This window comes from Lissotriton helveticus, chromosome 7, assembly GCF_964261635.1.
Source record: "Lissotriton helveticus chromosome 7, aLisHel1.1, whole genome shotgun sequence".
Taxonomy (NCBI): domain Eukaryota; kingdom Metazoa; phylum Chordata; class Amphibia; order Caudata; family Salamandridae; genus Lissotriton; species Lissotriton helveticus.
The window spans coordinates 1,399,495,098-1,399,511,038 of record NC_136068.1 but is presented as its reverse complement, the minus strand read 5'-3'; positions in this window follow the sequence as shown (position 1 = coordinate 1,399,511,038).

Here is a 15,941-nt window from a genome sequence, read left to right as displayed (position 1 = left end):
GCTCAATGGGAGTCAGTCTCCACCATGTGCTTTGTGCATCAACATTGATGGTGTGTGTGTGTCTCAAAGACGTCCTTGTATGGCCTGCAGAGACTACAGGGGCCACAACCTGTGGGACTTATGCTTTTTTGTGGGGTGTACATGATATTGCCAATTTCAATGTAGCAATACAGGGACCATGGCTATCTTCCTGTCATGGAGCTGTAATGCCTGTGAAACATCAGTCCTTACTTGTCACTGTGGTGTGTGTTTTGTATGTGACAGCAGTACATAGGCACTGTGCCACAGTCCAATGATTTGCCATTGCACTCCATGGAACTTATGTACACATGTTTAATTGATATGTGAGATGATGGACATGAAGGTGACATATGTGTCCATACCCAACAGCACACACCTCAGTTCATTGTGTATTGCTGTGATGTATCATGTGATATTTTCCAAGGTCAGTGGCACATTGGTGGAGGAATGTAAAATCTTACTTTGCCCATCTCTGTACTGCAGGGCACCAGCTGTCCATAGACCGTTCCCAGACCTTGAAAGCAAGGTGGAACGTGATTTCATTTGATGGTACCATTTCACCAGGCCACTGATTGAGGAGTTGGCAGAGCAGTTGGTGCCCCATCTGCTACCTGGTCGGACATACCCTAAAGCACTGACCCCAAAGGTGAAGGTGATGGCTGCCCTGAACTTCTTTGCTACTGGTACCTTCCAGTACACTGTGGTTACTGCTGGTGGGATGTCACACACTATGTTCAGCCGTGTGCTTCGTGATGTCTTGGAGTGGATGTGGCATTTCCTTGACTTATACATCAAGTTTCCTAGCCCTGGTGAACTCACTGACATAAAGGATGCTTTTTATAGACTGGGGAGGATGCCGAACGTCATTGGGCCAATTGATGGTACACATGTGGCCCTGATACCACCACGGGCACATGAGCAGACATACCGGAACAGGAACATTTTCCACTCCATCAATGCTCCGGTGGTATGTCTAGCGGACATGTGTATCACACGTGTGTGTACGTTTCCCCGTTTCTGCGCACGATGCCTAAATCATGAGGAGTAGTCGCATTGCGGCGATGAGGTCACAGATGCCAAACCAGCGTGCCTGGCTTGTTGGTGTGTACTGTTTACCATTGTGTGTGTTTGGCAATGTTTAATCCCTAATTACAAGACTCAAATAATGTGCAATTCTTTGTATGTAGGTGACTCTGGATACCCCAACATGCCGTGGTTGCTGACACCCCTCAGGAACCCTGTGACAGCAGCCGAGATGCACTACAATGAGGCACATGGTAGAACCAGGAGAGTGAGTAAGCGGACCTTCGGTCTTCTGAAAAGCCACTTCCGCTGCCTGGACAAGACCAGAGGGGCCCTCCCGTATGAGCCTGCAAAGGTGTGCAAGATTATCATAGTATGCTGCATGATACACAGCATGGCAGTGCGAAAGAAGCTACCTCTCATACAGGATGATGATGACCTACATGCGCCACCTGTTGTAGATCCTGGCCTGGGCCACAATGCCAGTGATGATGATGATGATGAGGGCGACGTCCGCAAACAGCTCATCAACAACTTCTTCAGCTGAATGTGAGTTTACAGGGTAGTTATGTTAATGTATTGAGTTAGCCTGAGATGTGTTGGTGCTGCTCATTTGCTGTTTGAGTTTTGCCATGTGGTACTTTACTGGATGCGTGCAGCGATGTGTCCTGTCAGATGGTCTGTAGTCCACAGTAGAATTGACATGCTAACTTGTTTCTGTGTAGGTTTCTTGTGACATGTTTTGTGCATGTGTATTGCATTTCTATCCTGTTCTGTTGTGCTTATGACTGTGTCTTATGTCTGTCCTTTCCAAGGTACTTTGCCTGTTGCTTGGCCAACTCTGACACCCAACAGCCAGAATCCGATCCCAGGGTGGAACTTCTAGTATCCCATCATGTGATGTACCACACACCCCTGAAGCTCAATTCTACATCACTTGGTGACTGTGTGCCCACTGTCACATGGAATTACCTTGCAACTGTTGTGTAATAAACTTGTTGCTGATGTGTAATGCTGGGGCTGCATGATGACTCACACCGGAGGTGCCAGGTTGTTCTTCGTCACCCGAAGAGGACAGAGCCAGATCCACACCAGGGAGTACAGCCTCCACCAGAGTCTGGGACAGGGACTCCTCTTCACTTGCTGCTGTGTCCCCAGCACCACCTGTGTTTGGAAGAGACACATATTGTCAGTTATGTTACTATAGGCATCAATGGTTCACATATGTATTTAGCAACGGGGAGGGAGGAAGAGGTACTGATCCATTCAGCTTGCAAAGGTTAGTACTAAAAATCAAGGAGGAGGGAATGGATCACTCGTCCTGTACAACCAGGGTAGTTACGTATTTTCATTCCTTACTAAAAACCCTCATATACGTACACAGGCATGGGGCGGTATATCTTGGTTCTCCGCCTCAGTGCACTGTAGCAGCATTATCATTGGATCTCCATTGTTGCAAATATGCTGTTCCTCCACCTGGAGGTAGTCTGGCTGCTTTCCCAGTAGTGTCCAGAGAAGTAAAAGCCTCTAGGATCACATGGGGCAGAAACATGTTGACCAATAGTGAACAACCCTAGTGCGGTGGATCAGTAGCTGGATCCACATGCGCAACACCTTTGTTTGTAACTTGGCACATCACAATGTTCACCTTTTAACACTAGCCTTTGAGTGATGTAAGAGATGTTAACTCACAGCACTTGAGCACAGAAACGGACTCTTACTTTTTATCTCTGGACACTACTGGGAAACCAGTCATTGTTTTTTGGCGGAGTTGTGGGTGTGTCTTTGTTGCACTTTTTTGGGGGGTATTCATTGACTTTAACATTGCTTGATTGTACTTTTTTGTGTTTTTTCCTTTGTGCTTTGTGGGCATTTATGAGACGTTCTTCTGACCGAGTTGACGCTCATGTTGGCTCGTGTGGGCTTCTCTGAGTCTTTCACACTGACTTTCTTCTGTGTTGCATACGAGTCGGTCGCGGAGGTCTCTATCGCGCCAGGTACATGTTTTCTGTACGTGTCTGTCATGCAGCTTGGGTTCCCTGCGACTCGGTCTGGTTTTATACGCATTGCATCGGGTAGATATTGGTCGGGTTCATTCCTGGTTCGTGTTGGTCGGTGCGGCTCATGTCCAGTTTCTGGCGGAATTACTGATTTAAACAACAAGAAGGCCTGAAGGTCGAAGATAGCTGAGATGCTTAGACTAACACTGGACTTTGCACACCAAAATGTAATACATCAGTTATCACAAGCAAAAGTGGCACTCAACATGACTGTTTGAGTCCTATCAGCCCACCCACATGGCGGAGCCTCATCATGTAGGACCCCCAGAACTAGGTCTGTGTCCAGAAGCCCAGATGTATTTTGGCTTCGTGTCACTAGGCCATAGTCCGGTCACCGCAAGTGTCCTTACCAATGGTGGAGCTGATGAGTGCAGTGCAACAAAATGATTAAAGTGATGTGTGTTAAAATGACTATCGAGGCAAACAAAGAAATTTATTGGTGTTCACCTGGACGTCAGTCTAAAAAACAGTGTGAGGACAGTGTGAAAAAATCACTGTCTAATTTGCTTGGTTATAAAATAGGGCCAACATGTTTCTGCCATGAGGTGAATGTTCACCGGCATTCGTCAGGGCCAAGCTCTAGTGTATGCTACTGCAAATTACATTATCATTAGTGCTCTATAAGAAACAACAACAAAAACAAAAAAACGAACAGACCATTATCAAGAAACATATGAGCGGTCATTGGGACCATCCTACCATATCCTCCTGATTGGTACGAGTGTTAGTAGAAATCTTCCCTGTGAAGAATACCAAAGGAATAAAATTATAATCCACTTATTAACATTCTCTTAGTTTAATATAAAAAGTGCCATAAATCACACCTGATGAAAAGTGCTTTATGTGCGAGGCCAGTGATACTCAATCAATTCTCAACTATGCCATTCACTAATAGTGATGGTCACTTGAAATGTGCGCTAAGCTAAGCTAAGTCGCCAACAGATAATCTGTACATCATTTTAACAACATTAAAAAACACTTACCCAACTCTGCGTGGGAAGATAGCCTCACCTCACCCGGCAACTGCTCGGAGAATGAGGCCCCGCTCTAAACATGTAAACAGGGCCAGTTTCAGGATTAGATAACTGTCACACTTCATGTCTACATATCAATTTACAAAACCAACAGTTTTCTGAAACTGCCCGTCATGGTCACCAACCTTGGGACCAAGATGGAAGCGCTTAACAAATAGGATCCAGCAAACAATCCTCTAGCATTTTCTATCATATAACTGTGTATTGATGAATATCGCGGATCTGGCTATAATCAACAAGCTAAATTTCATTGCAGATTAAAGACACAGTGTCTCTATCTCTAAATATTTGCTGATATGCAGACAGATCCTTGGCATAATTAGATCTCCCCTGCTGCTCAAGAGTAGCTGATGTGATGACTACATTCATGATTGAGGAGGTAAGTAATATAATCAGAGGAAGAATTACTGATTTCCCTATGGCTCGTCGTACAGCTTGTATTCCGTACGGGTCGGTTGCAGGTCACGGGCGTTGCATCGTACTGCACGGGTCGTACAGTGCCTGTACGTGTCGGTCAGAATCCGTTCCCAGTCTGAGTCAGTCGGTCCGATTTCCAACCGGAATCAGAATCGGCCCCTAAATGTCATTGTTTACTACATACAAGTCAATATCATGATTTACTGCATAGGAGTCAGCATGTGTGCTCAGGTAATATTATGTACATGCATTTGTCTTTGCCTGCAGTGTTTTGTAGCATGTGTGAGTAGGTATTTTACCAATGGACAGAGATCGTCATGTTGTCCATGGCTTTACGTTGTCTATCTACAGACATTGTTGAGCAGTGCAAGTGGCAATCATGATGGAAATGGTATACAGGGCAAGACATGTATTCACATACGATTTCTCTGTGTGGGTTTGTCTGGCGACATGCTTTGGAGGGATGTTGTGGTCAAAACATTTGCCCAAATTGAAGGGTTTTGGATTCACACTCTGATGGCTGCCCGTAGATACTCACACTTGTAATGTTTACTTGTCTGTCTATTGTTGTTTGCTTGCTAGTATTCATGAGTAGACCCGGCACTTGTGGTATAACTTCATTTAACATTAACACTGACTGCGTGATACCTGTTGCCCTTCATGCTTGCAACCTTGAGTAACAACTTGCTAGACAACACACACATATGGACTGATTTGGATGCACTTATCAAAGAATTTCCACCTAGTGCCTGATTCTGATGCAGTTAGGAAGGCCTCCTAATGGCATTTGCTCCTTCCAAATCGGATCTGGAACGTGTCCTTCCGACCCAGGGCCCAATTATGATGCGGCTAGGAACATATGGTCCCATTCAAGTCAATGGGAGTCCAACCAAATCGTATCTGGAAGCATCCGGTTGCATCATACTCAGTCGGTCGGACTCTCCCGATCAGAGTGGGTCGGAAACCATTTCCAAACCGGTCGGGAAGCTTTCGAACCCGCATCAGAATCAGGCCCTTAGTGTTAACCAAATATATTTCACTCTCACTGTCTAGAATTGTCCCTGGCTCCAAACAACATGTCCCATTGGCAAGTAATTTGTGTTTTTGCCTCACAGAATGCACACTGATCAACTTGGACCAGACACCAACAAACAGATAACACACAGGTAGTACTAAGTGTATTTATTTACATGCACTAATACTTATTTGTCTTACAGGGAAAGATCATAGGACAACATCCCTAAAAGATGTTTTTAGCCAGTCCAGACAGAGTCCATGGAGGTAACATGTCATGGGACATGTGGAGAAGAGGATTGCTTCACTAAGGAGAATGACCACAATTCCATTCGGAAGGATTGGCCACATTGACAGTCCACACATACATCAGGGGCTGAAGATGTCGATCATGTGCCTGCAGCAGCATTCATCTGTGCCAACACATGAGGCAGCACAGCAGTGAGGAGGATCTGCTAGTTTTGCAGAACACCAGCAATGTTGCAGTGGTAGGCAGCCATGGCTGCAAAGTGGGAGTCCTGCTTCCCCTTCATGGACTCCAAGATAGTTCTAATTGCCCCAGATGGTTGGCCACCTTGTTGGTACCACTTTGGCAGAGGAGTTGTTCATGACTCAGCCTCATGACACCAGCGATTTTAGTCAGGGACTGTTGGAGGCCATGGAGCAGGAAGTAGGTGCCTCTTATGGCTGCAGTGTTGTCCCTAATGGGACTGAGGCACCCACGGACAACCTCTAGGGTGGCTACTATGATCTCCATCCCCACCCGCACCTGATTTCCCCCTGGACTTCTACCGCAGAAAGTAGGCCTGGGCGGTAAATTCCGTTCCGCTCGCGGAATTTGGGTAATTTCGCGTTCCGCGGAGAACGTGAAATTGCCCAAAATTTTGCGTTCCGTGACTTTGCAAATTTTTTTGCTTGTTTGCGTTATCAAAATGCGTGTACGCGAGATATTTCCCCCCGAGCACGCAAACAGAGATTGCGAACAGGAAAAAAGCACCGCAAACAAGCATTCCCACTTGTTCGCAGAATTTCAGCGTGTTCGTTGAGATTTTTTACAGTATCGCGGAGATTTGCGTAACGCGATTACGCAAATTCTGCCCACTCCTAGCAGAAAGTTGGAAAGTAATCTATGGGTCTTTGGAGTCTAGGGCTCTGGGTAGGGTGGCAAGTGGTGTCTGTCGGTTTGTAGGCGGGGGATGTGGAGACCCCATGACGCTGTTGACCCTCCCCGTGTACAGAGATGGTATTCCAATAGAGTCGAGAAGTTCTTGGAAGGTTCCTGGTCAATGGTTTGCAGGTTGATGATGATGATGATGAAGGGTTTATAAAGTGTGACAAATACCCTAGGGTGTCTAGGCGCTGCCTTTAATATATACTGGTTAGGACGGACGAAGGTGTAAAATTATGCCTTAAACAACCAAGTTTTAAGGCCCCTTCTAAATTTAGGTAACCTGGACTCTTTTCTTAGCGTGGTTGGCAGAGAGTTCTATAGGCTGGCAGTTGTGGCCGTGAAACTCTTACTGCCCCACCTAACCCTACTGACTCTAGGAACAATTAAGTGTCCATGTTTGACAGATCTAAGGAGTCTCGCAGGAGTATATGGCTTAAACAATTTCGCCAGCTGCATTGGCCCCAAGTTGTTAAGAGATTTATTGGCATTGCATAATGATTTAAATTGGATCCCCTTGGCTACCGGTAGCCAGTGAAGACGGACTAAGGCTGTGGAAGCTGAGTCAAATTTTGAAATACTTAGCAGTACTCTTGCTGCTGTATTCTAAGCAGTCTGGAGTTTTTTAATACTAAGCTTAGGAGCACTGGAAAAGAGGGTATTACAATAGTCCAGTCTTGAGGATATAAGCAAAGAATTGCTGTTTTCCTCAGGCATTGCTGGAAGGATTTTCCTCAACATTTTCAAGATAAAAAAGCATGCTCAAGTGGGCGAGTTGATTTGTGCTTCAAAGGACAGCTTGGTTTTAAAAATAACTCCTACATTTTTGGTTTTATCCACTGGTTTAGGTAAGGAACCAAGTTGGATCGGCCACCAGCTATCTGTCCAAAATGATGGATTGTTTCCCGGCCCCAAAACCTCGGTCTTGGAAGAGTTTAGCTTCAGACAATTGTCTGTCATCCAATTAGCTATATGGCTCATACATTAGTGAAAATTAATTGCCATCTGGCTGGAAGGAATGCTCACAAAGACGACAATCTGAGTGACGTCCACGTGCGACACGAGGGCAAATCCATAACTTTATACTAGACTGGCAAGGGGGGTGACGTAGAGGTTAAAAAGCATTGGGCTCAGGGATTTACCCTGGGGAACTCCGCAGGACAACGTAAAGGAGGGTGAAACAACGTTTCCCAATGCTACTTCTTGAGACTGCTCAGACAGGAAGGAGCCCAGTAGGCACTGCACCTTATCTCTGATCACAATGGAGGCTAACCAGTCCCGCAGCAGCCCATGATTGACAGTATCAAAGGCCGCTGACAGGTCCAGGAGGATCAGAGCTGCACTCCCCCCACTGTCTAAACTGTCTAAAATCTGCCTGAGCTCATTTATGACGGTGAGAAGAGCCAGCTCTGTGCTATAATAAGCATAGAATCCAAATTGGGAGGGATCCAGAATAGCTTTCTCATTGATGAATGACGATAGTTCAATATTTATTGCCTTCTTGATCACTTTTATCAGGAAACGGAAGGCTCAATATCAGTCTATAATTGAGATTCTCCTTAGCGTTCAAGTTGCGTTTCTTTAGTAATGGAAGTATGGAGGCTTTCTTCATTCTATTGGGAAGTGCCCTGTTGTGAACACTGTATTAAAAATAACTGTTTATGGAATATCTATAATTTCAGGAGAAATATGCAGAATTGTAGGAGGGTATGGATCTGATGGAGAGCCAGATTTAATTACAGCAATGAGTTTAGAAGTTTATTTAATTGTCATAGTAGTAAAAGAAGAGAGAATCAGGGTAGCTAATTCAAGTGAATTTTGTGTCTTATCGTGAGATATAGAGTGAATCTTATTGAGTTTGGCTGGTGTCTGAGCCAGATCGTTATCCTGCAGCACAAATGAGTCAAAAACAGACTTGACCTTGTGCTGGAAGGATTCTGCTAACAGGTTGCAGAATTCCTCAATGATGCTGAGATCGGGTGCAGTTGGCAGCTTTACCACTTTCTTTATCGTAGTAAACAAAGCTTTAGGGCATCTGTCGTCCGCTATAATTTCCTCAGAGAAGTATAAGGTATTTTTCCTGAGGACAAGTTTCTTGTAGGTTTGAAGAGACAATTTATATTCCATTTGAGTACTTACATTGTCTTCAAGTCTCCATTTCCTCTCTAGTTTACGACATAGTTGTTTCTGAGCTTTTAATGTGTCATTAAACCATGGTTGTGAAGGTGTCCTCCTGGAACATTGACACTTGGGGGGTCTAATTGTGACATAGCTGAGTCAAGCCAGGAATGGTATTAACGGTGGCATGATCAGAATCAGTGGATACATAGGGTAGAGTTTCTCAAAGAAAACGATTTAAAGATCTAGGGCCCGATGTAGGTCGGTCGGTAACGGCCGAAAATCGGTATTTTCGGCCGTTACCGACCGGTAAATCTGATTTGGTATGTAGGGCCCAGTATTTTACAGAATCGGTAAATTTACCGATCGGTAAATTTACCGATTCTGTAAAATACCGAATCGGTATTCATACCTATTCGGTATTTTTGATATGTAGGTGGGACTCTCCTGAGTCCCACAACCCTTACCGATTCGGTATTTTACCATCAAATATATTTGATGGTAAAATACCGATTCAGGTGTGCATGCACATGTGTGCATGCACACCTGTGCCATATGACAGGCAGCCCTGCCCTTAGGGCAGGTATGCCTGCCACATGGCCCCCGAATCTTTTTTGGGGGTGCTAGAGGGTGTCAAAGTGACACACCCTGCACCCTTGTCAAAATCTGTATTTACTGATTCGGTAAATACCGACCGGTAATGCCCCATTCATTCCCATGGGCTTCAAAGCCCATAGGAATGAATGGGGCATTACCGGTCGGTATTTACCGAATCGGTAAATACAGATATTTACCGATTCGGTAAAAGGAACATCTGGATGTTCCTGCATCTCCACCCCTTAGATTTACCGATTTTTAATTACCGAATCGGTATGATGCGGTAATTAAAAATCGGTAAATCTATTTTACCTACATCGGGCCCCTAGCCTCTACTTTCTTCCAGGGGCTTCTAACATAAGGTTCTCTAGGAAATTTAAAATTATTTTATTTTGGCAATAATATATCAAATAGGACTGCCGTATGATCAGACCAGATCATAGGCAAAGCTCCATTCCAACTTAGGGGCCGATTATGATAGCGGTTTTCCCGCATCCTCCGGGCCGGCAGAAGCCACCACCGGCCCGGAGGATGCGGGAAAACCGCTGCGGAGCCTCAAAAGACCCACCGCCATATTAGGATGGCGGTGGGTCTTGAAATCCATCCGCAGCTTTTCCGCCGTGGTCGCCTTCCGACCGCGGCGGAAAATCTCTAACATGGCTGGCGGTGTCTATCAGACACCGCCAGCCATATTAGGATGAAGGAAATCATATGCTTTTCTACGGCGGCTTTTCCGCCGTTAAAAGCATACGGACATTCACTTCGGGGGCCCATTGTGGGCCCCCTTGGTGAAGGTGGGGTGGGGGGTGCACATGGGGGTACCTATGGTACCCCCCTGCATTTGCGTGCACAAAGCAGCAGGCACCGCGCAGTGCCTGCTGCTTTGTGCACGCAAATGCGATGCATGCATTTCTAACATTGCGGCGCGTGCAGCTTGAAGCTGCACCAGCCGCAATGTTAAAGATAGAGGATGTGACCGCCACCCTGGCAGTCACATCCTAATCTGCACGGAGGGAACGCAGCAGCCCATGCAGACGTTCCCTCCTCCTCTGGGGTCGCGGACGGACTTAAGTCCGTCCGCGATCCTAAACGACCCCATAGATGAGAGTTATCTGAAAAAATCCCATCTAAACAGTTTCCAGTGCTGAGTCGAACTCTACACAAGTTGACACATCCCTGACCATCAATCTGATCTATGAGTGCTTTTGTATCTGGATCAGCGACATTATCCAGATGGAAGTTAAAATCCCCTTGCACTGTAAAATTGGAGTATTCAGCTTTACTAGCTAGAAAGGAGCCTAAGTTCTCTAAAAAAGTGACATTGGATTTGGGCGGACGATAGAGCAAAATTCCATTAACGAGTGTTGATCATACAGTTCAATTTTAAAGTCAAGTGATTCACAGTCCTTATTATCCATGTTTGCTTTAATACCAGATTTAAAGCTAGATTTGAGAATAAGGGCAATGCCTCCTGTTGTCATTCCCATCATCCCTAAAGTTTTAGATAGTGTGCTGGCCAGGAGGTGAGGATTCATCCTTTGCAATGAGCTGGAGAAATGCTATTGCAGCTCTCTCTTAGACATGGGTAATCCAGTTGACAATCAAGGTTCAATACATATCACTTTCAGTTACTCATTGATGCATAGGGCACCAGTTACGTAAGGGTATGGATTGCAAATTGCACCTCATTTCCCTGTCCGAAGACTGGATTTCAGCATTGTTCTCACTATCACTGTTTGTCTACTGTGAGGGGATGGGCCCTGTCATACTAGTCAAATTACAGTCACTGACAGTCAACTGATTTCATTGTTAGCACAGGTGGTTATTTGCAGGGTCTCACACATCATTTTAATCAGTCCCATGCACTTGTACATGTACATGCCTCCTCTGGCTGTTCGCACTTTGGTCCTGCCAACCAACTTACTGCCACACAGTGATGGAACCCAGATAATACATTGACTTTCATGTGCCTACAACACCTACATTATGCATGCCCATATCCCATGAAATGACATAGCAGTCTGTTATTGAGTGATATGAGTCAATCAATCAATCAATCAATCCATTTCTATAGCGCGCTACTCACCCGGAAGGGTCTCAAGGCGCTTTGGGGAGGGGTTCGCTACTGCTCGAACAGCCCCGTCTTGAGTTGCTTCCTGAAGGCGAGATGGTCCTGTGTCAGCCGGAGGTGGATGGGGAGGGAGTTCCATGTCTTGGCCGCCAGGTAGGAGAAGGATCTTCCTCCGGCGGTGGCTCTTCGGATACGTGGTATGGCGGAGAGGGCGAGGCTTGTAGAACGTAGCTGGCGGGTGGGCGTGTAGAAGGTCAGGCGGTCGTTGAGGTACTTGGGGCCCAGGTCGTGGAGGGACTTGTGTGCGTGGGTAAGGAGCCTGAACGTGATCCTTTTGCTGACGGGGCGCCAGTGCAGGTCCCTCAGATGGCCGGAGATGTGGCTGCGTCGGGGGATGTCCAGGATGAGTCGGGCGGAGGCGTTCTGTATGCGCTGGAGTCTTTTCTGTAGTTTGGCTGTGGTTCCCGCGTACAGGGTGTTCCCGTAGTCCAGTCGGCTGGTGACGAGTTCCTGGGTGACCGTATTCCTGGTTTCGGTCGGGATCCATCGGAAGATCTTTCGGAGCATACGCAGGGTGTTGAAGCACGATGAGGAGACGGCGTTGACTTGTCTGGTCATCGAGAGGGAAGAGTCCAGGATGAAGCCCAGGTTGCGTGCGTGGTAGGTTGGCTTGGGTGCGGTGCCCAGGGCAGGGGGCCACCAGGAGTCGTCCCAGCCTGAGGGCGATGGTCCCAGGATGAGGACTTCCGTCTTGTCTGAGTTCAGTTTCAGGCCGCTGTTCTTCATCCACTCGGCGACGTCTTTCATCCCTTCGTGCAGGCTTGTTCTGGCAGTGGCGGGGTCTCTGGTGAGGGAAAGGATTAGCTGGGTTAGACAACAACCAACATTTCCTCCCCAAGGACATTTTGGAGTTGACGAAGACCTGTTGTTGGTGCTCCGGATCTCATTCTCCTCCTCACTAAGCTTGCACTTCCTCTTCCTCCTTCCCTGGGACTGTGTTTGGTTATCCTGGCTGGAACTGGCTTGCTGGTGTGGTTGTCCTGGGCTCTGCTTACTGCTGGCTCCTCCACGGATACTTTCAGGTAAGTGTACCATTTGTTTTTCAGGTAGCAGTGTTTTTTTTTTTTACCTAGTGTTAGTAAAGCTTGGACGCTAGCATCTATTTTCTAGACACTAATTGACCGAACGTCACTTTTTCAGCAATAGCATCACATTTCCTAATGACACGGAGCACACAACCGTGTCAAATTTTATGACGCCGGCTTCCTCCTGACACCATGGTGCGCTGTATTCTGAATAGGATGAAGAAATGCCATAGAAATCCGTCATACCGGGCTGAAAATGTTGTGGTGCATCGCTGAAGCAGCGCGGCGATACTCCCGTTCTTGTAAATATACCACTATGTTTTGTAAAAGCACAGCAACCCTCTGATGATCACGTGACGGACAAAGTCAGTTTTGCCATCGATTTCATATTCTTGAAAGATACATATCCTATGACTTAAATGGCAAGGTTTATATTTATACCTTAATCTTAAATACCATCTCTGGATATAGATCAATGTCACTGTAAACAGAAGCTGTATTTCAGCTTCAGCTTCCACTAACTTCACATCTCACAACATGACTATTCGAATCTTCAATATCTTATGCCTCCTTGTTTACTTTCAAGTCCAGGCTGGCAATCTCAAGTCCAGGCTGGCAATCTCCCAGATGACAAAACTGATGTTTATTCAGTGAATGCCAAATTGATATTGATCCTATAGTTCTAAATCAAATTATAAACTTGCTTGGACTCAGGGCCAATTCTAATTGGCTTTTTATCATTTTAAAAAAGAGCCCAGATGCGGTTCTTTGAACTTCACAGCTGAAATGGCTGTTCAGCGTTCCCGGCTGATAGCGTCGGCCTTTTTTCCGATTTCTGTGGCGTTTCCTTACTCTAAAAGAAAATGCCTTGATTCCGATAAGGCAGCAGCTGCATGCGTTCTTCACTGTCAGAAAAGAGCTGTCAGATGAGGTTAGATGTACGCTACCTATTCCCTAACAAAATACACTGGGCCTCTTCTGAAGTAAATGTCCCTCTCTGACTAGCAAATTGACTTGACAGTTCTAGGCACTCATTAGCCATTCAGAACCCAGTGAGTATACAGAAGAAAGACACTCGAGATTTCTCCTGTAATTGCTGTTTTTGTTTTTAAATATTACATGAAGTACACATTTTTGTCTATGGGAAAAGGAAAGATCAAGTATGAGAGCCAATTGAGGAAACCAGTTGTTGATGTATTTGAAGAAACAATGCAAAAGGATCTATTATGCAGCTGGTCTTTTTCTAGAGGACTACTTAATTAATCTTAAAGCATGTATTTTACAGTTTTTTTCAACCAAATGTCCTATAGGCTATTTAGGCGATAGCAGTGATATAAAAGTGCAAGCAACATCAGGGATAATTAACGAATATAAATTCATGTAGTTTTAACTTTTTTGTGTGTACCCTAGGTAGGTGAGTATGTGTTCTATTTATTTAGAGTGAAGACTTCTGACAAATTTCAGCACCCTATCTGAGCATACTGCAGGCAGTGCAGGTATTATGCATGTACTTCATGAAAAGTTATTACTTTGTTGAATGGATTGGAGCCAGGCACGGTTCCTGCATGAGGGCGTATGGGGCAGAGAACCACCAGTCTCAGAAGGAGAAAGGGATTGAAAGGAGACTGGTGGTCTGGGGCAGCTGCCGCACTCTGGTAGCAGTACAAAAGGGGGTGGTGATGGATGGAGCATCTGAACCAATCAAACACTCACACCCAGTCAAAAGATCTGGGTTTGATCCATCACCGTTTTTTAGCTCACTCTGCCGCCCTAGTTCAGACACTCTGGTAGGAGTGCAGCACGGCAGTGTACAAACACACCCTGCGCATGTGTGGTGGACGTCCGTTTTTTATATCGCCAAGATCACGCATGAGTAGAGTGTGTCTGTGAGGCAGTGGTGAGGGCAAGCAGGCGTTACCTGAAGCAGCTGGTTTTCCAGGAGTTCGGTCGGATTTTCAGCTCGCCAACATTCTTTTAGTTCTAGAATCCCACCTCCTCCTCTGACTGGATGACCGTTGATACAGTCACCCTATGACAATAGGAGGCGGGATTTGAAGTACTGCTTTCTGTGCTGATTTTGTATTTCCCTCCTTCCTTGAGCCAGCTTTAACCGAGAGAAAACCTCTGATCAAACTGAAAACAGTGAGTACATACTGTGCTTTTGTTAACAGTGTACTCACAGCAGAGTGTACAGTGTACTCACCCTTCAAGGTGTAGATTGCATAGGGTTGATCTCACCCCTCTGCACAATCACAAAAATGTAGTCAAAACAAAAGCACGCTGACAACGCACTACCCCCACATTAGGAGGAACGGAACCTATCACTTATTTCTTCCAAAACAGCAAGGTGACACGTACATGTCCCCTGATCACCTCTGCCTTTCAAATTTCAGCATATCCTTCTTTCCAAAACTATTTCACTTTTAAGTGCTGCACCCGCCTCACCATTTTCAAAAGTCACCAGCCACTACTGATTGGAACCTCATGTTTAGCCACATCACAGGAACTTGAAAAATGAGCAAATGTTTATGCTAACAGCAGCAAGGTACTTTTTACAATCAAAACATCATCAAATCGCGGTAGACCGGCACCAGGGAAATGTGAAGACTCCGGGGAGGAGCTGAGTTAACTCCCGCACGATCCCACAGGGGTAGTCAGAAAATTAAAAAGGCCCCCTTCCCCAAGTTGAACCATACCTCTACTCACACAGAGCATGAATAGACTGCGGGGATTGCCCCGCCTCCGACATACCAGCAAAGTCGGTCCCACTGGCATCATAACCAGACTCAAAGTTCACAACAAAAGCATAAAAGCCCTTTATCAGGATACAGCTGCAATCCAAATGGTCCAAAAGGTTAAGCACCTCACTCACAAATTAGACCATATTTTCTTTGCAAAACAGATATCCCTATTCCTATGTGTTGGTCTGGACATCATATAGTTATCTTCACTCTGAGCTTCTCAGGCCATACAGGAAAACATCCCCAGTTCATACAGGAAAACATCCCCAATCCACTAGACTAAAACATTGTAGGTCTAGCATAATCAACCCCAAAACAAGAAGGAGGAATCGAAGAAGGACATAAAAAAAATGTCAGACTGGCTCATGTATTCTCTTGACGCCTTAATCCCTATGAAGTCCATTGGTGCAGGAAGCCTGGAAGGTCGTGCCTCCTGGTTCTCAGCCAACCTTGAAAGACTTAGAAAGGAAGCTAAAAGAGAGCAGAAAGATAATGGAGAAAGTCGTGTGACGGGGGAAGTAAGCATCCTACAAATGTTCATAAAACATATCAGTATGCCATTAAAGAAGCCAAAGTCCTGTTCTTTAACAAC